Source organism: Castor canadensis, chromosome 2 (assembly GCF_047511655.1).
Source record: "Castor canadensis chromosome 2, mCasCan1.hap1v2, whole genome shotgun sequence".
Classification (NCBI taxonomy): Eukaryota; Metazoa; Chordata; class Mammalia; order Rodentia; family Castoridae; genus Castor; species Castor canadensis.
The window spans coordinates 110,741,792-110,769,040 of NC_133387.1; the positions used below are offsets into that span (position 1 = coordinate 110,741,792).

At 38.8% G+C, this 27,249-nt stretch overlaps 2 pseudogenes; both read right to left on the reverse strand.

Annotated features, from left to right (window-relative positions):
• Positions 1-1,091: 1,091 nt before the first annotated feature.
• LOC141418110 (ATP-binding cassette sub-family A member 13-like) lies at positions 1,092-10,216 on the reverse strand (annotated as a pseudogene).
• A 347-nt stretch (positions 10,217-10,563) lies between these two features.
• LOC141418111 (ATP-binding cassette sub-family A member 13-like) lies at positions 10,564-27,229 on the reverse strand (annotated as a pseudogene).
• Positions 27,230-27,249: the final 20 nt, after the last annotated feature.

Genomic DNA, 27,249 nt, shown 5'->3' on the forward strand with positions numbered 1-27,249 from the left:
TATCAAGAGATAGGCTATGAAAGAAGCTCAGTGAAAAAGTATTTGCCTAAGGGATAGAAATTTGAATTTTTTTTTAAACTGTGAGTAGGAATGAGAATGTTTCCATTTGCAGAAGGAAACAAATCATCAACTCTATGGGCTTTTTGTTAAGTCCCTTCTTTGTTTTTTAAAGCTGCCAATGAATTTTTTAATAGCAAAATATGGCAGGTAATACGTTACTTAATATCCACTACTAATGAAAGAGTTCTGAACCCAAGTCTTTATATCTAAAAGAATGTTATGTTTTCTATAATACTGTGCTTTAAAAAATGAACTGGAATTGCCACATAAGAAAAGGACAAATTCTAAGCCAGTATTAGCTGAAATTGTATACTGTTCTTTTTCTGAAAGGTCTTTTTATACATTCCACTTTGTGATATGTCTTCCTGGTGATTTAAAAAACATCCTTTCTTTCTTTAGTTGTAAGTACACCTCATTAGGAAAGATTTATCATAATTCTAGTGTATTCAGTGCTTAATACATGAACCCCCATCGTATACAGAATTGTTGATCAGCAAAAGAAAAGCGAAATTAATACTATAATTAAAGTCAATCCTGATGTTCATGAAAAAAAAAGAAAAGAAAAATTGTTTGCCTAACATATGTAAGGCCCTGGGATTTATCCACAGAACTAACATGAAAAAAGGGTGGGAAAATAAAGTACTGCAGTCATTATGGAAATCAGCAAGGAGGTTCCTCAAAATTTAAAATAAGAACAACCATATGATCCAGAAATTCACTTCTGGATTTATATCCAATGCAAATGAACTCATGTTCCCTGCAGCCCTATTCACAATAACCTAGACATGGAATCTGCCCATTGACAGATGAATTGAGAAAAAGTTTTACACACATGCATGCACACTGGAATATTATTCATAAAAAGGCAGGAGACCATGTCATTTGCAACAACATAGTTGAACATAGAAGAAACATGTCAGACACACACACACTACACTTAGACCAGAAAAGGGAAGAGTAAGAATCCAGTGGTGTGGACTTTATGGGGCCTTTGCTGAAGCAGTCACCTAGCATGGTCTTAGAGGTAGTAGTCACTTCAACTCAGCTTCTCTACTTTTCTTTTCTTGGGGCACTCTGGCTTCTCTCCTTTCTCCACTTAGATTTTCAGTGTCTACTCCATCCTTGGACACAGCCTCCTCCAGCTTTCCTTCACACACTGCATTGAAGACAGGTACTCAGACCCAGTCATTGTCTGAGTGTAACCATAGGAGAGCAAGAAGGAAAAAGACAGTGGCAATCTCAGGCATGCTTCTGCAAGATGGACAGATGTCCAGATCTAGTCCCAAGGCTCCAGTCTGTGTCAATTTCTTATAAGGCACACACTTTCATGCTGTTCTTATTCCTGATTGTGGAGCTCTCTAAATCTCCCCCAGTTCCTTCACCCAAACATTTCACAGACTTGATAGTCTCCTCTGTAGAGACCCTCCTTCCAGCACACTGGTGATAGAGACAACTAGGTCAGAATAGTGGGTACACATCAGGGTTCCTTAGGAGCCAACTCACTTCTGAGAACAGTGGTTGAGTTAAATCCAATTTATGAAGGCTCTGCCCTTGGAACCTTCCCTCATAGAAAAGAATTTCTACCTCAGAATTTATACGCGTATACAGATTAAATTAAACCAATGCATACTTAAAACTCCCACAATGGATATTATTCTAAAATTTAACAATATAACCTTGACATAGAGGAAATTATGAAGAAGGAAAATATACTTCCCTCCCCAGTAGCAAGAAGTAATGGGAGAAACGTTTCAATTTCCTTCAGCACAGGTGAGAGCTATCCAACACAAAGGTTGAGACTGCTTTTTTCTATATTTTTCTGTCAGCTTTCCAGGCTAATCAAACACTACTAGACGCAAAAAGGGGTACAACCACTCTACCACAAAAGCAGCAATAGTACTCAGAACTGGACCTAGAAGAAAGGGATTTTCTTTGTGACATGTATACATGTATATGTGTATTATAACCTGAATTGGTTCATCCCTTCTATTTTTCTCCTTTCTGCCATAGTCCCCTTCCCATGGTGATTTCAACAGGTTTAAAAATTCTATGTTCATTCTTGTGTAGGAAGTACATCAGCTATATTCACTTTCTTAACTTTCTTCTTTTACCCTCCCTCTCCTGTTAGTGACCTCCTCTTAGCATGACCTGTTTTTTCATAATATTGTAGTTGTATTAGGTTTGCATGAGAGAAAACATGTGGCCTTTGGCTTTCTGAACCTGCTAACTTCACATAAGAAGATGATCCATCTATCTGCAGTGACAAAATTTCATTCTTCTTTATGTCAGCAGTGATATTAGTAGATCTGACTGCTGCTCCCTCTGTGTGAGAACAAGCCATCTTTCCTTTCTCTCTCAACATCTTGTTCATTGGTCACCCCTTCTATCTTTCCACGGCTGTCCTCCTACTCTATGGACTGGAGGGGCTGCAGTTTAATGATAGTCATGTTTGAGTTTCCTTGAAATTAGATATAAAAACTAAAAATTAATTTTCTAAGATCATTTCACATTGCTATCTTAATTTAGCAGCTGTAACACAGAATGGCAAAATAAATATAAATTCAAGTATCAATGAATGTTTAGTTCATTTAAAATTCATTACTTTGGCTGACTGTGGAATGTCAAAGTAATTATGTGTTCAAATGTGTCTGAATTCAACATGCCAGAAAAGCACTGAAGAACCAGAAAGAAATTTGATTCAAATTTTACCTAAAATCATTTGTTGAATGTTGAAATGTGTACTTAGATGTGTAGTACTTCAGTAGTGGTACTGTAGTGTCAATGTTCAGAATATTTGCAAATTAGAAATAAAGATTTTCTTTCAAAAATTAATAGCCAGATATTCTGACATGCCTATGTAATCCAAGCACTCAGGAGGCTGAGACAGGAGGATCATGAGTTCCAGGGGCCAGCTGAGCAATATAGTGAGACGCTATCTCAGGGGGAAAAAAAACTATACAAAGCTCTGTATGACAGAGAGTGTTTCATTTACATCACCCTTGTCCTGCCATCTCCTCTGTTTTTCAATCCTTTTCATATTTCTTAGCCCAAAAGGTTAATCAATTCTTGGGTTCAGAGAAATATTTGTATTACAGAAAAAGAGATATGTAAGCAAGTAAGAGCTAGTCTTGTATGAAACATTTCCAAACCACCAGTTGCTATTGTGAACCAGCTCTTTGAAGGCTGATGGGTGGTTTTCTCAGTGGTGTACAGAGAACCCCATCCTCAGCCTGTCCTGTCCTGTCCTGGGGAAGAAGAACTAGCATCTGTCACATTCCCACTCCAACAAAGCCATGGGAGATCACTTGTATGCACTGCCTGATCTTACTCAATCTTCCCAATGCTCTTTGAAATGGGTATCACCATGTTCTGTTTAAGGTTCTAAAACACTCAATAGCATGCCCAGTGTCACTCACCTGGCTCGAGGCACATAGAACGCAGCCTGTTTGAGGATGAGCTCTTGCTCCCTCCATTACATCACTTGTCATGACATCAGTGATGCAAGAGTCAATATGAGTCTGTACCTGAAGACACTTGAGGACAATAGTGCCTTGCCAGACATGGTGCTGCACCAACATGAATGGTCCTGAGGCAGCTATGCAGAGCAAGAGGCCTCAAGAGTGGGCTACAACCTCATGGCTGCCCAGCCCACAGCCACCCTCAGTCAATGATCCATCCAGTCATTCCACAGACATGAACGGAATGTCTACCACATCTGTGTCTTTCTAGACCCTGGAGGGCCACATTAATGACCATGCAGACACACCTCCTCAGCATTCAGCTTTCACTTGACAGGTTTGCCCCAGGTATGTGCCCCACCAAGGTCTCTTCTTGTCTTCCACCCTTCACTCTCACTCATATCTCCCCATTTCAGGTTCTTCCTAGTACTTATCAGTAGCAAAGCTTATATTCTTTTGAGTTTGTCTTTAAAAAGCACTGGCATGATGGGTCTTACCCAAGTTTCACTTCTGCCTTTTGCTCATGCTTAGATGTTGTTCTGCACACCTGGCTCCCAGCCTCAGCCACCCATACTTACCCAGAGGGCTGGTAACTCTTCCTCTCTGATGGTGGACTTTGACCATGTGTCCACAGTGCCCCTCCTTGGGTAAAAACCAAAGTAGTGTCTTCCCTCTACAAAGTTCTCCCCAGCCACAAAATTTGCTCATTTGTACCCAATGAACCCAGAATATACATATGGACCTTCCAGTGTCTCTTACAGCTAAATATTCCCACATGAGCAGACTGAATATGTAGGAACCTCAGTGGATAGATGCATGAGCACATGAGGTCTCCTGGCATTTGTTCACTCATTCATTCATTCAACAAGCATGGATAAGCATCTTTGCTGCTCTCATCCTTATATGGAAGGTTTATAATGGTCAATAGACAGAAGAGATATTTTTAAAACAGCACACGGTGATTAGAGTCATAATGAGGAGGCCAGACCACAAGGGAGGAGACTGGGCAGGGCCACCTGACCCCAGATAGGGTAAGTTAAGGAAAGTTTCCTAAAGGAAATAACACCTAATCTAAGAATAATAGTAGGATAGAATAGCAATCTAAATAATAGTAAAATTCTAGTAAATCAGAGCAGGTGGGAGAGTGAGCATGTAGTATAAAATGAACTCGGAAGGAGCAGGGGTACAGAGCCAGCATGGCAGAGCTCTACACAGGGACAAAGGTTATAGTCTGCTCAGTCTTCCTCTTGCTCCTCTCTGTTCCTCTTGTCTGGTCAGACCCATTTGTGACATCTTCATTTCTCTCCTGGCCTCTCCTCACCCATCTCACCAGTACCTGCTGCCATCAGCTGCCTCAGAGTCCTTCACCCCAACATCTCTGAGAAAGCTCTGAGCAGTTATGTCAGGAGACTGGGTCCTAGGGAGGTGGCCATGTGTGATCACATGTGGAATTCTTTAAACAGTAATGGCTGTTCCGTGTTTTCAGATGGCTTCTACCATGCTAACATGTTGGAGAAAGTCCTAAATAATATAGTTACCCTACAAGCAGCTCATGGTACTCTCCTTCAACAGTGCCATTAAAGGGAAATGTGCAGTCCTGAATTTCACAAGTGTGGCCCAGTAGATGAATTAACTCATTTAGAATATAAAAGCTCACCATGGGGACACCATGCTGAGTATTGTTGAGACACAGAGTTTAATAAGAGATTGGTCCTGCTCTCAGTGAGGCCACAGAGACTACTGTGGGAAAGGAGGCACTAGAAACTAAAATGCAAGCAGCAAGTGCTGGAGCTACGGGGAATTCAGGTCACTGTATAGACCACTAAGCACACATTGGCAGACTGCATATTCTGTGCCAGGCACTGCACATGAATGATTGTGACATGGCTGCTGCATGAAAGAAAGGTTAACTCTAGTAGAGCAGGGAAGAGATGCACAAAAAGAAGTGCATAAAATGTTGTCTTTGGTAGACAGCTCCTTATGTCCTTGTAACAAAGGTGGGCAGTCCTTCTGGATAATATGTCCCCAACTCTAGACCACAGAGCATAGCTGGAGATTATGTCATGGAGACAGGAGAAGCACATATGAGCAATGGCACAGTGACCAGAAAGCCCAGCATAGGGTCAGGAAGGGGCTGCACAATGTGACTCAAGTAGGATCCAATGAGGTTGGAGAGGGTGAGCCAGACTCTTCCTGGCCTCGTACCCAGACTAAGAAGGCTGTGCTTTGTTCTCAAAAGAAACTCAGGGGTAATCTATGCATCCCCTGATAGGCAAGCTCTGAAAACTAGCAAGGGGAAATTACTAAGCCTCTTGTTATACAAGCAACCTACCTGCAAAGATGATGAGCACACGTAGAACCATCATCTTCACTTTCTGCAGCATCTCCATGGTTTCTGAGGGCTTTTCCAGCATCTAACACACTTGACACTTCTCAGTAACACTTATGAAGAAACAGCCAATGATAATCAAGGGTAAATACCTGCAAGCATGTGCATCACTGCTGTGTAGAAGGCTAAGTAATAACATGTATATAAGAACTCTCCTCTCTGCACACCAAGTTAACTTTGCTGGACACAAGAAACAAAGTTTCTTCAGAAAGGTTTACATTTCCTAGTTCAGTTCAAAGCATTGATTTTGCATGCAGCTAACACACCCATTATCTGCTTTCTCTTCTTGTTCTATTCTCTTGAAATGCAAAGGAAAATGATTGTAGGTTATCAGATCATGATGACCCACATAAAGAAGGATGAAACCCCGCCCTTTGCAATGGTGTGGATGGATCTGGAGGGCATTGTGTTAAGTGAAACAAGCCAGGCAAGAAAGATAAGCACTGTCTGTTCTCACTTGTATGTGGAATCTAAAAAGTTGACCACATAGGTGTTGAGAGTAGAATGGTGGTTCCTAGAGGAGTGTGGGGAGGGTGGTCCATGGGTAGAATGTTACACTTGGATAGGAGTAAGGAGTTCTGGTTGTATGACACAGCAGGGTGAGTGTAGTTAACAATAAGACAGTGTATATCAGGATGGTGGAATGGCTCAAGTAGTAGAGTGCCTGCCTAGCAAGTGTGAGGCCCTGAGTTCAAACCCCAGTACCACAAAAAAAGATATTCAATATCTCAAAATAGTTTGAAGACATGATTTTTAATGTTTTAGTGGTTGAAGGGATGTACTAATTACCCTGATCTGATCACTACCCAATGTACACATGTAACACAATATCACATTGTATCCCACAAATATGCACAATTAAAAGTCAGTCAAAACTAAACAGTCACAAGTCTTTACTCCCATTTCCTGAGTGGGGCACAGGAAAATTTCTCCCTCCCCTCCCATTTCTCCCTACTTTAACTGCTAACTAAAATAAATCCTTTCTAAAACTTCAAAATAAATAAATAAACAGCTGGGCATGGTGGCTCAAGCCTGTAATCCTAGCTACTTGGGAGGTGGAGATCATGAGGATCACAGTTCAAGGCCAGCCCAAGCAAAATTTACGAGACCACATCTTAACAAATGGCTGGGCACAGTGGCATTCACCTGTCATCCCAGATATGTGGGGAAGCACAAATAGGAGCATTGTGGTCCAGGCTGGCCCTGGCATCAAGCAAGACCCTATCTCAAAAAAATAACTGACAAGTGAAAAAGGGCTGGGGGCCTGGCTTACGTAATAGAGAAACTACCTTGCGAGCATGAGGTTCTGAGTTCAATCCACAGTACAGCAGTCCCAAATGAATTAAATAAATAAAGAAAGAAAATAATATGACAATATAGTGCTATGGTATAAATTTCCTTTATGAAAAGCCATAAAAATGGGTATGAAAGCTGAAATTGGTTGAAAACAAGGGTTGGTAATACCACATCAATTCAAAAGAAAATTCTAAGCAGAGAAGTAAACTGAAACCCAGTACAGTTTAGGATCAGAAGCAACAAGAAGATAAGGCTGAAAGCTCTGGAAGTAGCATTCTTATTCCAAGGTAGTGATAGTTCTTGTGACTTGGGATAACTTTTTCATTAAGTTCATCCTTCATTAGAATGATTTGAGGAACAGCACTGAAGCAATAGAGCTAACAGAAAATACATCAATTTGTCTGGTGACATATGAACAAGGGCTTAAGGACTTAGATGACACCTCTAATTTCAATGCGTGACTGAAAGAAAGGTGGACGCCTGCATAGACTGTGGGCCATCCAAACAGTCCTGTCACTCCTCTCCACCCCTCCCCCCCCACACACATACCAAAATAACTTGGGCAGGTGCAGCACCTCTGGGGCTCTGCACAAAAAGAGGCACAAATCCTCTAACCTTAGGCAGCAGGTTATTTCCAGAGCATGACAACTAATAGGACTGGAACTTTTAAGAACAAGTTTCCTTTGACCTAACACTAAGGGATGGGTCAACTATTTAAAATTGGGTTGAATCTAGAGAAGGCAGAAGCCAGAAGGTGACTGGGACTTTCCTGTGGTTCACTACAAATTCAAGCACGGTTTTTCTATGTGACATGAATAGATTACTGTTCTGGCTACATATCCAATGGTAAAACCCTGGGCTGCCAGAGTAGGTTCACAGAAAAATTGTTCATGTACGGAATGTTGAGATGAGTGAATAGAATGCAAGGTTTTGCTTTTGAAAATAATTTATTTTTAAGTAAATTTTGCATAAATACAAATATTTAAGTGCTAAATAATGAACCAAATAGTGAAAAGAAATTATTGACATGAATCACTCTGTGTGGAAGTCAACTTCAGAGTGTCACTAAAGTTGAAATTCAAGGATACGACTAGACTACTCTCCCTGACTCAATGTAATTCCCATTAGGTTGCTGCAGTAAGGGAAAAAAATAAAGTGAATTGGGGTGTGATTACTTTGATCTGTCAATAGGATTTTTTTTTTTGCCAGTATCCAACAATACAAATAATCCCATCAGGTATTTCTTGAAGCATGATAATAGTTTGGCACTATGAGGGAAATCCACCATGTCTTTCTTGGTCCTCTCATCTTTTACTGATGTGGCATAATTTCCAAAGTTTCCATTAAGAAAAAAAAATCTAAAAATCTGGATGAAACAAAGTGCTTATGGAAGTTAGCCACTGAGAGTTGTCTGGAATGAAATCATTCCTTAAGAGACCTTTTCCACTTAGCACAGTTTGGATAGCTGTTTCAAACTTATGACAAGCTATATTCTGAACCAAAGATGTTGAAAAATAAACCTTTACTTAAAATATCTCCACAGTCACTTATAATTCCACTGGAAGGCTCTACATCTCTTTCTATCACTCTGAGAAGGTTATGTGGATGCTGAGCAAGTATCAGCAGTGGATTAAAAACCTCCCAGTAATTCTTCTTTCGGCTACCCCAAAGAACTCCTAAAGTGAAATCAACTACCATTTTAAAGTAAGTCCCTATGTCCATGTTATTTTCTGTTAACATTTTATTCCCCAAATGGATCAATTCATAAATACATTCCCATTTTGTATTTTGAGAGCCATTGGGAGTAGAAATTGGGTTAAGCTGTAAGAAGTCCACTTTGTTGGTCATGTTATTTATAACTAAACAATCTAGAATTTCTTCCTTTAAGTTGACAGAATCCATAGAAAATATTTGAGTTTCATTATCAAATGCCACCATGAGTTGCCCTAACTCTCCAAATTCATTTCCACAAATGTTATAAATTGGGTCACTTCTTCCAAACATCAGAAAAGTCCTTGGATTGATTCATATGTGAGAGAACACTAGATGATATACTGAATCTTCTGAAATATAAGGTCTGACCCCAATCATCCCAATGGTCAAGTCAAGAAGTAACATCAACAAGTCATTTATGCTTTTCAAATATGGAATGACTACATTTCTTAATGTAGTTATATCCTTCACAAGATGTTGAACACTTTGTCACATGGTGGAATAGATAGTGTCAAAAAATTTCATGGTGCCCTCAGTATTGGAGATAAAATGAGTTTCAAATATCATGGCTATCTTCCCTGAGACCTTCTTGGACAGCTTAAGAAGTTTCACAGTGGAGTCCACTGATACGGCAAGATCTCTCAGCTCAGCACTGCCATTCAATAGTGTGGTCAGAGTTTTATACATTTCTAAGAGGGGTTCCAGGGCATGACTTTCCTCACCAGCTCTGGACATAACCTCAAGTGACCTCTTTGTAATTTCTAATGTTTCTCTGTTTCACAGAGGGAATGGATTATTTACTTATAAGGAAAGCAAAACTGGTTAGGTTAGAAACTATAACTTCCTGGAGTGCAGGATATGAGTTATGGAAGTCCTTATTAAGAGTTTAAAAGAGTATCCTTAAGATTTCACAACTTTATGGAACTTTCTCTAACAAGGTAAAGAACTGATGTGAGATTTTGGTTGACTTTGAAGGGATCCTCAGCCTATTCACATGGAAAAACAATTGATTCACCACCATAAGAAAGTCCAGCTTATCTTCAATCTCATTTTTCATTGAGGTTTCCCTTAGAAGGGCATGAAGTAAATCTTGCATGAATGCCAGCCCTCAATAGCTATCAAAATAGGGTTCTCCACTGTCTAATGCAAACAAGCTCTTCATTGCAGGATAGACATTCGCCTTAAACTTGAGAAAATGCTCATCAGTGTCTTCATTTGTTGAGGTAAGAAATTGATCCAGTTTCAGAACTTCTAGGATTCTATCTTTGAGGATAAAACTGTAAGTACATATTAATTTCATGTTTAGTGCATTAACAATGGAAACATTAAACTATCAATGGTTTTAATGATTTTATTCACTTCATAAAATAGTATCAGGGGAGGATAATGTTGAGCAATAGATGACATGCTAAAATAATTCTGGATGAAACTTAGTATTTTGTTACCAAATAATTAAAAGTGCAGGAATTTCATGGACAATTTTATTGCCATTCCTTGAACCTAATAATCTAAAAATCCATACTGCTTGCTTTTAGAAAGAAGGTGAAATAACTATAAAGTAATTCTTGATTGTACCAGGAAAATAAAGCTCTGAAAAAGTGGAAATCCTGTCTGTGTTTTCCATGAAATTTAAAATTACTAGATCACTTAGACATTGTGATAGCTTTGCAATGTTTCTATCTGACTAGGCTGACCAATATCCATAGAACTTCCTTTGTCATACATCTCTGGGCTGGGTATACCATAAGGGAGAGTCCCTTGAAAAGAGTCAAAGAGGTGATGGAAGTCAGAAACCTTTTTGTAGCTTAAATATGCCTCCTATTGGCACTAAAGCTAACACTAATTGAGGTGATTCTGAGAAGGGACTTTGCAGAAGTAGTTAAAGTCCCTAATCAGTTAACTGCAAGGTAGTCAAAAGGAAAATTATCCTAGGTGGAACTGACACAGCAGCTGTGTGGGCATCTGATCTCTCCTGCGCCCAGCAACCAGAAGCGGGAAAGCTTGTGAGAGTGGCGGAGGGAGGAAAACTCCACGGGAGAGGAGGGAAGACCCACTTCCCACGTGAACTGTAAATAAACATGGCAGCTGGCAGGAGCAGCAGCACCGCCCAGTAATCAGAAGCAGGAAAGCTTGTGAAAGTGGCAGTGGGAGGAAAACTGCACAGGAGAGGGGAGAAGACCCACCTCCTACATGAACTGTAAATAAACACACAGGCCTGACAACGCGGGTACAGTGTCACTTTTCTCAGTGCTTGGAAAGGGGAAAGCCTGTATCAGAGGCTCCCACACAGGAGAACTCTGAACAAACAAAGCCTGCAGGGCCAGGTGAGTGCTAAGCTCACCCCTGAGATCTGCATAAATAATGCCTCCAGCAACAGCAGGCTGACAGCAGCAGGCAGGCAAGCCACAGTTGCAGATACCACTCTCAGAACTGTCTCCAGACTCTTTTTTTTTCTTTTTCTCCCTACCTTTGATGAGAGAACAACCGAATTACACCTGCAAGCCAAAAAACTTACTGAAAATGTATTGCATTTGAACTTGGGACACATGGTGGGGCTTTGTGTGTGTGTGTGTGTGTGTGTGTGTGTGTGTGTGTGTGTGTGTGTAGTTTTGTTCTACTTTATGCGTCCTCTTTGATGAGACAACTACAGAACAACATCTGAGGCACCATCTCCAGGACTGGAGACTGAGATGGACACCCAAATTATTAAGACTGAAACTGCATTGCATATAAACTTGGAGGTTTTTTGGTTTTTTTGGTTTTTTTTTTAATTTTCTATTTTCCATTTTATTTTAATTCATTTTTATATATACATATAAATGAACTCAGGGCAAAAATAAACAACATTAAAGAGGAAAACTGCCAGGATATGGAAACCTCAGAAAAAAGACCGTAACAGAACTGCAAAAAAAAATGGAAGGCCATCAAGCAGAATAGAACAAATTAAAACCACGCTAAGATTCCACCTCACCCCTGTTAGAATAGCCATCATCAGCAACACCACCAACAACAGGTGTTGGCGAGGATGCGGGGAAAAAGGAACCCTCTTACACTGTTGGTGGGAATGTAATCTAGTACAACCACTCTGGAAAAAAATTTGGAGGATACTTAAAAAGCTGGACATCGATCTACCATTTGATCCAGCAATACCACTCTTGGGGATATACCCAAAAGACTGTTACTCCAGAGGCACCTGCACATCCATGTTTATTGCGGCACTATTCACAATAGCCAAGTTATGGAAACAGCCAAGATGTCCCACCACTGACGAATGGATTAAGAAAATGTGGTACCTATACACAATGGAATTTTATGCAGCCATGAAGAAGAACGAAATGTTATCATTTGCTGGTAAATGGATGGAATTGGAGAACATCATTCTGAGTGAGGTTAGCCTGGCTCAAAAAACCAAAAATCGTATGTTCTCCCTCATATGTGAACATTAGATCAAGGGCAAACACAACAAGGGGATTGGACTATGAGCACATGATAAAAGCGAGAGCACACAAGGGAGGGATGAGGATAGGTAAGACACCTAAAAAACTAGCTAGCATTTTTTGCCCTTAATGCAGAGAAACTAAAGCAGACACCTTAAAGCAACTGAGGCCAATAGGAAAAGGGGAACAGGTACTAGAGAAAAGGTTAGATCAAAAAGAATTAACCTAGAAGGTAACACCCACGCACAGGAAATCAATGTGAGTCAATGCCCTGTATAGCTATCCTTATCTCAACCAGCAAAAACTCTTGTTCCTTCCTATTATTGCTTATACTCTCTCTACAACAAAATTAGAAATAAGGGTAAAATAGTTTCTGCTGGGTATTGGGGGGGGGAGAGGGAGGGGGTGGAGTGGGTGGTAAGGGAGGGGGTGGGGGCAGTGGGGAAAAATGAACCAATCCTTGTATGCACATATGAATAATAAAAAAAAAAAAGAACTGCAAAACAAAATGGAAGGCCAATCAAGCAGAATAGAACAAACAGAAGACAGAATCTCAGAACTTGAAGATGAAATGGTAATTAAAGGAAAAACCGAAGAACTATTAAATAAACAACTCAAGACCTGTGAAAAGAAAATGCAAGAACTCACTGACTCCATCAAAAGACCAAACTTGAGAATCATGGGAATCGAAGAAGGAGAAGAGGTGCAAGTGAAGGGAATGCGTAAACTATTCAACAAAATAATAATGGAAAATTTCCCAAATCTAGAGAAAGATATTCCCATACAGATGCAAGAGGCCTCCAGGACACCAAACAGACCAGATCACAATAGAACTACTCCATGACATATCATCATTAAAACAACAAGTTCAGAAACTAAGGAAAGAATATTGAAGGCTGTAAGAGAGAAAAAACAAGTAACATACAATGCTAAACCCATCAAAATCACAGCAGACTTCTCAACAGAAACATTAAAAGCAAGAAGAGCGTGGGGTGAGATCTTCCGGGCATTGAATGAAAATAACTTCAACCCCAGGATACTCTACCCAGCAAAACTATCATTCAAAATAGATGGAGCAATAAAAGTCTTCCATGAGAAGCAGAAACTAAAACAATATGTGACCACAAAGCAACCACTACAAAAGATTCTGCAAGGGATTCTGCACACAGAAAGTAAAACCCAACTTAACCATGAAAAGACAGGCAGCACCAAACCACAGGAAAAGAAAAAGCAAGACAGTAGAGAGTAACCTCAACTTAGGTACACACAATCAAACCTTCAAACAACTAATACAACTAAATGACAGGAATCACCACATACCTATCAGTATTAACGCTTAATGTTAACGGAATTAATTCACCCATCAAAAGGCAGCGCTTGACGAAATGGATTAAAAAGGAAGATCCAACAATTTGTTGCTTACAGGAGACCCATCTCACCGACAGAAATAAGCATAGGCTTAGGATGAAAGACTAGAAGAAGATTTACCAAGCCAATGGCCCCCGAAAACAGGCAGGAGTAGCAATACTTATCTCTGACAAAGTAGACTTCAAACCTACATTGATCAAACGAGATAAAGAAGGACATTCCATACTAATAAAAGGGGAAATAGACCAAAAGGAAATAATAATCATCAATCTGTATGCACCCAATGTCAATGCACCCAATTTCATCAAACATACCCTGAAACACCTAAAAGCATATATAAACGCCAACACAGTGGTTGTGGGAGACTTTAACACCCCATTATCATCAATAGATAGGTCATCCAAACAAAAAAAATCAATAAAGAAATCCAAGATCTAACATATGCAATAGATCAAATGGACCTAGTTGATGTCTACAGAACATTTCATCCAACTTCTACACAATACACATTCTTCTCAGCAGCCCATGGAACCTTCTCCAAAATAGATCATATCCTAGGGCACAAAGCAAACTCAGCAAATATAAGAAAATAGAAATAATACCATGCATACTATCTGACCACAATGCAGTAAAAGTAGAACTCAACAACAAAAGTAAAGACAAAAAACATGCAAACAGCAGGAAACTAAATAACTCATTACTTAATGGAGAATGGATCATCGATGAAATAAAAGAGGAAATTAAAAAGTTCCTGGAAGTCAATGAAAATGAAAACACAACTTACCGGAACCTATGGGACACAGCTAAGGCAGTCCTGAGAGGAAAGTTTATAGCCATAAGTGCATATATTAAAAAGAATGAAAGATCCCAAATCAATGACCTAATGATACATCTCAAACTCCTAGAAAAACAAGAACAAGCAAATCCCAAAACAAATAGAAGGAGAGAAATAATAAAAATAAGAGCTGAAATCAACGAAATAGAAACCAAAAAAACCATACAAAGAATTAATGAAACACAAAGTTGGTTCTTTGAAAAAATAAACAAGATCGATAGATCCCTGGCAAACCTGACTAAAATGAGGAGAGAAAAAACCCAAATTAGTAGAATCAGGAATGCAAAAGGGGAGATAACAACAAACACCATGGAAGTCCAGGAAATCATCAGAGACTACTTTGAGAACCTATATTCAAATAAATTTGAAAATCTAAAAGAAATGGACAGATTTCTAGATACTGAACCAAGAGGAAATTAATCACCTGAATAGACTTATAACACAAAATGAAATTGAAGCAGCAATCAAGAGTCTCCCCAAAAAGAAAAGTCCAGGACCTGATGGAATTCTATCAGACCTTTAAAGAAGAACTGATACCAACCCTCCTTAAACTGTTCCACAAAATAGAAAGGGAAGGAAAACTGCCAAACACATTTTATGAAGCCAGTATTACACTTATCCCAAAACCAGGCAAAGTCACCTCCAAAAAGGACAACTATAGGCCAATCTCCTTAATGAACATTCATGCAAAAATCCTCAACAAAATAATGGCAAACCGAATTCAACAACACATCAAAAAGATTATTCACCATGACCAAGTAGGCTTCATCCCAGGGATGCAGGGGTGGTTCAACATATGAAAATCAATAAATGTAATAAATCACATTAACAGAAGCAAAGACAAAAACCACTTGATCATCTCAATAGATGCAGAAAAAGCCTTTGGTAAGATCCAACATCATTTCATGATAAAAGCTCTAAGAAAACTAGGAATAGAAGGAAAGTACCTCAACATTATAAAAGCTATATATGACAAACCTACAGCCAGCATTACACTTAACGGAGAAAAACTGAAACCATTCCCTCTAAAATCAGGAACCAGACAAGGATGCCCACTATTTCCACTCCTATTCAACATAGTACTGGAATTCCTAGCCAGAGCAATTAGGCAAGAAGAAGGAATAAAAGGAATACAAATAGGTAAAGAAACTGTCAAAATATCCCTATTTGCAGACGACATGATCCTATACCTTAAAGACCCAAAAAACTCTACTCAGAAGCTTCTAGACATCATCAATAGCTATAGCAAGGTAGCAGGATATAAAATCAACATAGAAAAATCATTAGCATTTCTATACACTAACAATGAGCAAACGGAAAAAGAATGTATGAAAACAATTCCATTTACAATAGCCTCAAACAAAATCAAATACCTAGGTGTAAACCTAACAAAAGATGTGAAAGACCTCTACAAGGAAAACTATTCACTTCTGAAGAAAGAGATTGAGGAAGACTATAGAAAGTGGAGAGATCTCCCATGCTCATGGATTGGTAGAATCAACATAGTAAAAATGTCGATACTCCCCAAAGTAATCTACATGTTTAATGCAATTCCCATCAAAATTCCAATGACATTCATTAAAGAGATTGAAAAATCTACCGTGAAATTTATATGGAAACACAAGAGGCCACGAATAGCCAAGGCAATACTCAGTCAAAAGAACAATGCAGGAGGTATCACAATACCTGACTTCAAACTATATTACAAAGCAATAACAATAAAAACAGCATGGTACTGGCACAAAAACAGACATGAAGACTAGTGGAACAGAATAGAGGACCCAGATATGAAGCCACACAACTATAAACAACTTGTCTTTGACAAAGGAGCTAAAAATATACGATGGAGTAATAGCAGCCTCTTCAACAAAAACTGCTGGGAAAACTGAAACTAGATCCATGTATATCACCCTATACCAAGATTAACTCAAAATGTATCAAGGATCTTAATATCAGAACCCAAACTCTAAAGTTGATACAGGAAAGAGTTGGAAATTCTCTGGAGTTAGTAGGTATAGGTAAGAACTTTCTCAATGAAACCCCAGCAGCACAGCAACTAAGAGATAGCATAGATAAATGGGACCTCATAAAGCTAAAAAGCTTCTGTTCATCAAAAGAAATGGTCTCTAAACTGAAGAGAACACCCACAGAGTGGGAGAAAATATTTGCCAGCTATACATCAAACAAAGGACTGATAACCAGAATATATAGGGAACTTAAAAAAACTAAATTCTCCCAAAACTAGTGAACCAATAAAGAAATGGGCAAGTGAACTAAACAGAACTTTCTCAAAAGAAGAAATTCAAATGGCCAAAAAACACATGAAAAAATTCTCACCATCTCTAGCAATAAAGGAAATGCAAATTAAAACCACGCTAAGATTCTACCTCACCCCTTTTAGAATAGCCATCATTAGCAACACCACCAACAACAGGTGTTGGCGAGGATGCTGGGAAAAAGGAACCCTCTTACACTGTTGGTGGGAATGTAATCTAGTACAACCACTCTGGAAAAAAATTTGGAGGCTACTTAAAAAGCTAGACATCGATCTACCATTTGATCCAGCAATACCACTCTTGGGGATATACCCAAAAGACTGTGACACATGTTACTCCAGAGGCACCTTGCACACCCATGTTTATAGCAGCACTGTTCACAATAGCCAAGTTATGGAAACAGCCAAGATGCTACACCACTGATAAATGGATTAAGAAAATGTGGTATCTATACACAATGGAATTTTATGCAGCCATGAAGAAGAATGAAATGTTATTATTCGCTGGTAAATGGATGGAATTGGACAACATCATTCTGAGTGAGGTTAGCCTGGCCCAAAAGACCAAAAATCATATGTTCTCCCTCATATGTGAACATTAGATCAAGGGCAAACACAACAATGGGATTGGACTATGAGCACATGATAAAAGCGAGAGCACACAAGGGAGGGGTGAGGATAGGTAAGACACCTAAAAAATTAGCTAGCATTTGTTGCCCTTAATGCAGAGAAACTAAAGCAGATACCTTAAAAGCAACTGAGGCTAATAGGAAAAGGGGAACAGGTACTAGAGAAAAGGTTAGATCAAAAAATAACATGGAATTGGAGAACATCATTCTGAGTGAGGTTAGCCTGGCCCAAAAGACCAAAAATCGTATGTTCTCCCTCATATATGGACATTAGATCAAGGGCAAACACAACAAGGGGATTGGACTATGAGCACATGATAAAAGCGAGAGCACACAAGGAATGGGTGAGGATAGGTAAGACACCTAAAAAATTAGCTAGCATTTGTTGCCCTTAACGCAGAGAAATTAAAGCAGATACCTTAAAGCAACTGAGGCCAATAGGAAAAGGGGAACAGGTACTAGAGAAAAGTTTAGATCAAAAAGAATTAACCTAGAAGGTAACACCCACGCACAGGAAATCAATGTGAGTCAATGCCCTGTATAGTATCCTTACCTCAACCAGCAAAAACCCTTGTTCCTTCCTATTATTGCTTATACTCTCTCTACAACAAAATTAGAAATAAGGGCAAAATAGTTTCTGCTGGGTATTGGGGGGAGAGAGGGAGGGGGCAGAGTGTGTGGTAAGGGAGGGGGTGGGGGCAGGGGGGAGAAATTAACCAAGCCTTGTATGCACATATGAATAATAAAAGAAAAATGAAAAAAAAAATTAACATAGAAGGTAACACCCACGCACAGGAAATCAATGTGAGTCAATGCCCTGAATAGCTATCCTTATCTTAACCAGCAAAAACCCTTGTTCCTTCCTATTATTGCTTATACTCTCTCTACAACAAAATTAGAAATAAGGGCAAAATAGTTTCTGCTGGATATTGAGGGTGTGGGGGAGAGAGGGAGGAGGCGGAGTGGGTGGTAAGGGAAGGGGTGGGGGCAGGGGGGAGAAATGAACCAAGCCTTGTATGCACATATGGATAATAAAAGAAAAAAAAAAGAAAATCTCCACTAAGTCCTAATGTGTTCAGTGATAATGAATCTAGGCTTTCCAAAAGTTGGGAGAGTTGAAAAGTTATGTTTGAAGGGCCATTGAATTTATGCCTTGAATTTCTTTGCTAATTTCAGAGAACAGGTGTCTAATGCTAAGCTAAAGTCATGTGTTGGAATTTTCATGGTTTGTTTAAAGTCAAACCATCATTCTTCACTGTTGTAAGTTGATTCACTTTCTTTAATAAAACTTGATGATGCTTCTAAAACTGCCTACATATAATATCTGCATTCAGAAGGATCATGAAAGGAGACAGTAAATAAGAAGTACTATTTGCTACACTCCAATCTCTAGAAATCTATTTGATGATCCCAAATTTAAGAAAATATTATTGTGGATAGATATTTCTGTGCCTTCAGTAATGCTAGTAACTTCTCAATAATGTTTTCACCTGTTGTAATTTTTTTGCAAAGTGCATAATTTTCAGTTTTTCTGTGATTTGCAAAGCAACTTGCTTCATGGGACCACCAAGACAAACTTCATTACCTTTATTTTCAGAAGATGGAACAAATAGTAACATCTTATGCCAAAATTCTTGCACAGTTTTCACAAGAGGAGTTGTAACATAAAAGACTTGTGACAGATCTAGAAGGATGGAATTCCAGTTCACTAATTCATGAGTTAACACAGACTACTTTCCTACTCATTACCGCTTATGAGCATTCATTTAAACATTGTGCATCTTCAACATGGGGAAACAGGTGGAAATGGTCAAGTATGCCAGTCACCTTACAATAAAAGAAAAAAATATATGAGCCCATGGACACCACAGATTTCTAACTCTGGATTCTCCTGAAACTCAGAAGTTGTCTGATTCCAGCACCAAAACCTAGGAACGCAAGTTAAAGCTTCTGAATCAATGGCTGGTCGATCTGATATTAACTCAATGATATCCAGCAGAGTTTTTATCACAGTAGTGATGTTGGAAATTCTTATGCTATTAATACTGGCATATTTGTCCCAAGTTTTTGTTCTGGCATAGTTGATGATTGAAGATGTCACACCAGGAGTTAAATGTTAAAGCAAGCACAAAGTTTATTGAAAGGATAGCAAAGCACCCTAATGGATGGGACTTAGTAAAGGAACTAAGCTATAGAATAGCTGAAGTCTAAGGGTAATATAGTGCTCTGTCTGACTTAGGCACCCCCTACTCTATTTTGAAGTTACATCTGTAATTGGATGTCTAGTTAACTTCTTGCTGAACCCAACCATCTGGTTGCCTCCCCCATCCTTATCAGACTGAACATTCCAGGACAGTCTTATGAGTTCATCCTGTCTCAGACTGGCTTTGAACTGCGATCCTCCTGATCACTGCCTACTGAGTAGCAAACTTCACAGGTAAGTTTATCTACTCCAGAGTTTGAGCAGTACTGTTCTAATTTAAAGCTCCTGTCCTTTTGAGTCCCAACACAGCCTACAAATGATAAGAAATGACTGAAAACTGAACATAGTATATATATAAACGTGCATAAAAATCCTCATCTCAAAAGGTGCTGAAATGGCAGAACAGGAAATAATCTGGCATACTTACATCCAAAGATCACTTCTTTCACCAAAGTCTCCAGAACTACCGGAATCTAAATCATTGATCCAGTGTTGGAATGCTAAGCAACTGAGACTATTTCTCAAATAAACACTTCTTTTCTGAAGTATTGCAAATCATATTACTATTGAATAAAAACCTTATTGCTATAACCTAGTTTTCCTTTCAAAAATCCATACAAACACAAGTTATGCATCATATAAAAATATTTATTGAGTACCTAATATAAAATACTGTGTCACTGTTTAAATCAATCTCTTAAGAATGAATAACCTATCATCTTGAGATGATAGTTGAATTAATATCTAAAAGTTGAACTCAAATAATTTATCTGGATATAGAAGCTATTGGAGACTTCATTAAGTTATTGAAGAATATAGAATAATTATCACTGATGACTTTCCATTGTATGTTTTATTCATAACAAAAGGAGAAAGCTAAATAGAAATATATTATTATTAAATTGGGAATAAAATCCAGTCAAGTGAAAAATGCCACAGCAGCTCACCTAATATGGTTGAAAATGGCAAAGAGGAGAATTGGAAATTCTTGATTTGATGTCTGCTTTCAGACAAGATGAGGTACCGCTAACCATTGAGCAACCCGGAACACTGCTCCATGAAAGAAAGCAACCAAGGTGAAATTGGTAATTATCCCAGTTTTCTACTTAAGAGGGAGTCCGGGCACCTGATCAAGAGTGAAGAAGTGACTTGGAGCCCAGTGGACAAGCTGAGTTGAAGAGATGAAATTTAGAATCTGAAAGACAGCTATGGTGCCCAGACAGAGTGCCAGATCTGGCTGCACAAAGCAAGAATGTCAGCATGTGCTTCCCTCTGGTATACAGCTGAGAACTAATTGTGCATGTGAGGACAGTATGTAGTTTAATATCAAAAGGATTAAAGGTTAGTGTTTATTCATCACACAAGACCATGAATATATTCTATTTCTTTAGCCAGACAGGAACAATTTGCAGTTCATTACTCATACAGTAGGGTGAGCAAAAAAATTTTGCACCATGAGTAGGAGATCTCTATAATCAGAAAGAGCACTTTGCTAGTCCTGCTCAACAGATATTTAAAACAAGTCCCTAAGGCTAGGAGGGTAACTTGTGGTAGAGTCCTTGTTTCATACTTAGCACCACAAAAAAAGAAAAGAGGAAGGGAGGAGAGGACAGGACAGGAAAAGAGAGAGGAGAAGAAAGAAGAGGAGAAAAGAGTGGAGAAAAAGAAAATCACAAGACTTTAAAGGACTAAACAGTGTCAAGTGATTTGTTTCAAAGGTTACAAAATTAGCCATCTCAAAACAAGGTTCAAATATGTAATACTTGTCATCCAATCAGAAATTACCAGGCATACAAAGAAGGGAAATGAAAAGGAGAAAAATTAGTCAATCAAACCTGACAGAGACAGTGGAACCAGAAGAGAAAAACGTGACACATAAAATGGTTTATGCTGTTTAATTTATGCAATTTTAGTTCACCCAGGTGAGTTCAAAGACAAAACTTGTCAGCTTGGATAAAAGAAGACCTAACTATATGTCACATATAAGAAATGCACTTGAAATATGGAGATGTAAATAAAAAGGAAGGAAAAGTAATGCTGCCACAGCACTAATCAGAAGAAAGGTATGTATCGGACAAAGTAGAGTTCAGGTGGTGATATTATCATTTCATGACGATAAAGGCACTGACTAATGAAATTATATCAATTCTAAACACTACTTTATAGCAGAATTTCAAAACCCGTGGAACAAAAACAAATTAAAAACACAAAGGAAAGTAGACAAATCTGCATTATATTGTAGATTTCAGTTCACATTGAGATAAAGTATCAACAAGGAATTGATTTATATGACAGTATCAAGCAACTTGATCTAGCTCTTGTTTATAGAATATTCCACCAAAAATAACATAGTATATATTTTCTTCAAGTGAATGTGGAACAGTTACCAAGATAGACTATATTCTACACCATAAAATGAGTATTAATTAATTTAACAAGGTTATAGTCATACAAAGAATATCCACTGACTAAAATGGGGTAGTTTGGGAAATATTCCAATAGTTAAAAACTAAATAACATACTTCTAAATAGCTCATGGGTCATAACAGAAAATGGAGAGTGACTGGACAGTGATAGAGATGCCCACTGTCTTAATTGAGATGAATTTCATGAATTTCCGCATATGTCAGTATTTATCAAATTGTATATGTTAAATGAGTGTATCATTGTATCCTAATTATATTTCAAGCAGGCTTTTTGTAAAAAAACAAAAATCCTTCTAATTTGAGGCAAGTAGTTTAACCTCTTTAGTACTTATTTCAGAAATAAAATTGCATAAAACTTGCACCCACTATATCTCACTGAGTTTCTACTGAAATAGAACAGCTAATGTGAATAAAATCATTTAAGTGTTTGTAGAAAAAAATGATGAAAATAATTCTAGAAAATTAGCACTGAGATGTGTAACATCATAGAATAAAAAGCTGTCTGCTACCAGAAAATCAAGCAGTATCAAAGTGCTTCTTTAAACAAGATAAAAAATCCACAGTAAACTCCCTGGAGACTTACCTGATTTGTTATCATTCTGATGCTCATTTCACTGGGAAGGAAAAGGAGCTATGACTACCGTACTGTGGTAGGATTTTACAAACAATTCTTCATAAGAACCTAGTAAACTAAATGACATAATTTTCACTTTACCAAGGATGAAAGTGGTAAGATGGCTGCTCAATAAAATCTATCATATTCAATGATTGGTCCCAAGATCTTCTGTTTCCCAAACAATGCCAAAATACCCCACTTGGGCCAAGCTTTGTCTGCATGATAAAACAGTACTCCATAAATTAAGTATCTATGTGAAGAGAGCAAATTACAGAAATGACTTTATCTTAGATAAGGGAGAGATGGAGGCATCCTTAAAACATCTAAGGAGATGTGAGAAGCAGGCACCTCAAAGAAGTAAAACAACAGATCTCTCACCAAGATAATAAAATACAGCTGTCCCTATCCTAGCTCAGGGAGACATCTTTGAAAACAAACAACTAAAGAGATGAGAAGCAGACTCCTCAGAAAAGTAAAACAGTAAAACTCTCACTAAGATAACGAAAGATAGCTATGAAGTGTAAGTGGTAAGTCTCAAGGCCAGTATGAGCTGACCAGACTCTTCTGGCATGTACAGTTAGATAAGGATGGGATGTCAGGGCTTTCAGGTTCATCAGAAAGTCAACTAGATGACATCCAATCACAAACATACTTTCAAGGTAGAAGAGGGGGACCTCAGCCAGGCAGAGCCCTGTATCACTCCTAGACATCAGCTATACTATGGCTTAACTTTCCTAAGTCCCTCCCACACTGGGAGCTTTTGCTATCCTTTCAATAAACCTTGAGCTTGCTTTACTCTTAACTTCTGGTCCTGTGTCTACAGTCATTGACTTTACCTCCACAGGAACTCGGAATCAGCAATCTAGCATCAACTATAACAGAATGTATCCACTAGATCCTGTATTTAGTGCCTACTATATGGCCTTACCAAGCACAGGTGTTTTTGTTTTGTTATATGTTTAAAGGAGAAAGAAGAAATAAGAAATACATAACTTAAAGATGAATGCAGTGAATGCATAATAGGATGCTCCACTATTGTGACACAGTTTTTCTCAAATGTTCATGTTCTTACAAATCATTTGGGCAACTTCCTAAAATGCATATTCTGATTCTAATTACATAGGTCTGAGGTGGACCATGATTGATTCAGCTGAGTGTCTCACAAGGTCTTAGATGCTGCTGATCTAGGAGTAGCAAGGAGATAAGCAAATCATCCTTATGCAGCACACATAACACAAGCAAAGACAGCCCTGGTGTTTAGTCTACTGAATACCTCAGTTATTATTCATCTGACTTAGTGTTAACTATGAACTGTCTATGTGACAGTCAAAATTGCTTAACAATGTGCTCATTACTCAAAGTCCTAATATATTTCAATATAGAAAGATTTGTGAGTCTGATGTAACTGAACAACTATCCCGAGCAAATAACTGAATTGTTGTCTCTCACTTTCCACTTGTAGTTCTACTCATTCTTCAATTCTTGATTCAACCCACTCAGATTGTTGCCTGCCCCATGCACCAGAGCTCTTCATTGGCACCCATCTCTACAAGTATCCATCTTCCCCAGTAATGGAGACTGTCTTAGCCATCAAGCCATGGGATCACCACTTAAAAGTGATCCTGGTGGTTTAAAGGATGACTTCCTTTAAAACAGGGTAGGTCAACAGACATCCAGTCTCCTCTTGACTATCCCAATGGCAGCCCCTGCCAATTCTAGATTCTTTAACTGTCAGATGTTTTCCCTGAGGACGACCACTTGTAAAATCAAACACATGCCTTTCTACCCACTAATTCCTGAAACACCACTAAAATGACAATAGAAAATAGAAAAGTACCTAAACTCATAGATAAAAATGAACGGAAAATAAATGACTAGCATATGAGAGACAATACCACCTAGAAGAAGGAAATCAAATGGACAAGAGACAGCAGATATAGTAGAAAAGTAAAAGTCGAAGTTAAGCCAGAGAGCAGAAAATCAAAAAGAGGAAAGTTGAGTTTCTTTGTAGAACCCCCATAAGTCTCATGAATTAGAGGTACAAGCATCTGACTGTAAGAGGGGTAGAGCCAAAAATAGGCAGATTGTTAAAATACAAATTTGAATAAGGAAAATTCTAACACACGTTCTCTTCATCACCCCAGCCAGAAACTCATCCCCTATGACAAAAGAAGACTCGTAATTTGTTGATCTGGGGAAAGGAAATAGATTGATCTTGAGTTTGAAGACTCTTCACAGTTGATGGTGTGGATGCCACTACTGGAAACACTGGGGATTTAATTTAATCTTTTAATTTTCAATAGTGAAGTTCTCATCACCCCTCCTTTTTTCCCCAGACTGCTACTAATCCACATTTTCTTCTTTCTACCCCTCTGCTCTTAGTAGACATTTATAGGACTCCACTTTGTTGGCTTCAGAGCAAATGACCTGTCCCAAAGAAGAGTCAGGCGTCGTACCAATAATTGATATGTCAATAGTTGAAGGCCCTAAGATGGAGCCAATTGTTAGATGAATCAACTGGGCAATTGTATAATTAGAGAGTTTCAAGTTTCAGCCCACCTTACCCCAACTTCTCTACCTTTCTCCCAACTTCCAAGAAGGGAAGAGAGGCTGGAGTTTGACCTTGTCAAAAATGGCAATGATTTAACCCACCACAGCTATGTAATCCAAAACCCCAAGGGCAGAGCAGGGGTTCCAGGTTGATGCACACATGAGGTGCTGAGAGGGTAGAGTGTCCAGAGAGGGCATGGAAGCTCTGCACCCCAACTGGTGTCTGCCATATCTTACCCTGTGTATCTCTTCTGTCTGCTTGTTCCTCAGTTGCATCCTTTGTAATAAGTCAGCAATCAAGTCAGTAAACTGTTTTTCTGACTTCTGTGAATTGTTCTAACAAACTCTACAACTTGAAAAGAGTGTCATGGGCATCCATATTTGTAACCTATTGCTCAGAAAGGAGCCTCAGACTTGGGGTTGGCATGTAGTGGGAGCCATCGTATGGGACTGAGCCTTCCATCTGAGGTACATACTATCTCCAGGTAGATAGTGCACAAATTGAATTGAATTGTAGGACACCCCATTGGTGTACAAGGAGAATTGGAAAATTGTTTCGTGTGGAAAAAGCACACAGATAGCACCTAATTGAACTGAATTATAGGACATCTCATTGCTACATAAGGAGAACTGGAAAATTGCTTGATGTGGAACACACACACACACACACACACACATTTGGTCTCATTATTTAGTGTGGGTATAGAAATAGACATTGTTTTCCTTCACAAGAGTACTCAGACTGAGGGGTTTTGCCTGACGTAAGGGATGGACTTAACACTCTGTCAAGTGAGAAGGTCCTGCAGGAAGTCAATCAGGACTCTCCTGAGTAGGGTTGTGATTAATCTGCGTGTGTTCAGTATTTCCATGTAAACCAGGACAATCTTGGTTTGCTTGTTTGTTTTGGAGCTTACTGGGATTTGAACTCAGTGATTCACATTTGCTAGTCAAGCCCTCTACCACTTGAGTTATACCTCCAGTCCCTAAACCATGATAATTTCTTTTGTGGGGGAGGAATATTTATTCACATAATTTCGCTTAATACATTTCTTTCTACAAGACTGAATTTATAATTCTCTATAATGTCTTCAATTCCAGTAAGAACACTAGTAAATTATAAGTTAACGAAATCTTTGCATTTGCTTTAACAAATCACTTATCAGATGCTTTTTTTCCAGATTACCTGGAAAATTAAAGATGCAAATTACTAGAAATATGGTGTCCCAATTAAGTTCTGATTTTTTAAAGTACATAAAATATCCCTGAAGTTATCCCAAGTTCCACTCCAAAGTTTTTATTTCACCCTTTTCCTAAGTTGAAGTTTACAAATTGCTAAATCTGTGGGGAACAGATTATAAGAAGCCTAAGCACACCTGTGTCAAATCGGCAGGCTGAGTGTGGCATGGCCCCAGCTGCAGAAGGGGGGAAGGCAAAACACAGCACAGCTGCTTTTCCTAAGTTGTTTACATTCAGAGAAGTAGGAGAGCAGGTTTCTCTTGTTGTACTATCACATCCCTCCCCAAGAACTGTTACTCCTCCTTGTTTACCAGTGGATATAAAAGACTTGCTGAAGAGGACAGGGAATTGATTGATCGAGAGTTGAATTGAAGGATTGATTGATTGATTGGATTGATTGTTTGGCTGCTCGGTGAGGGGCCAAAGCTACCGCCCTGGTGGCTTGCAAGAATGACACTGCTGCTGCTGCTTCTGGCTGTTTGGGTTTCTGGACATCTAAGGATGTGGGACAGTGCAAGTCTGAGGGCCAAGACTTTAAGAGATTAAGGGAAACATGAGTCATGGATGGTAGGCTAACTTGGCCAGGCAAAACAAGACTCCTGGGGAGTCTTATAATAACTGATGGGAAAGAACTGAGCACAGCAACAATTACCAGCAATTTGACTTGGACAGTCTTCCCTTTGTGAAGTAGGACAATAGTTTATGAAGTTACCTTATCTCACTACACATTCCTATCATCGAGACCACTGACTTAAGAA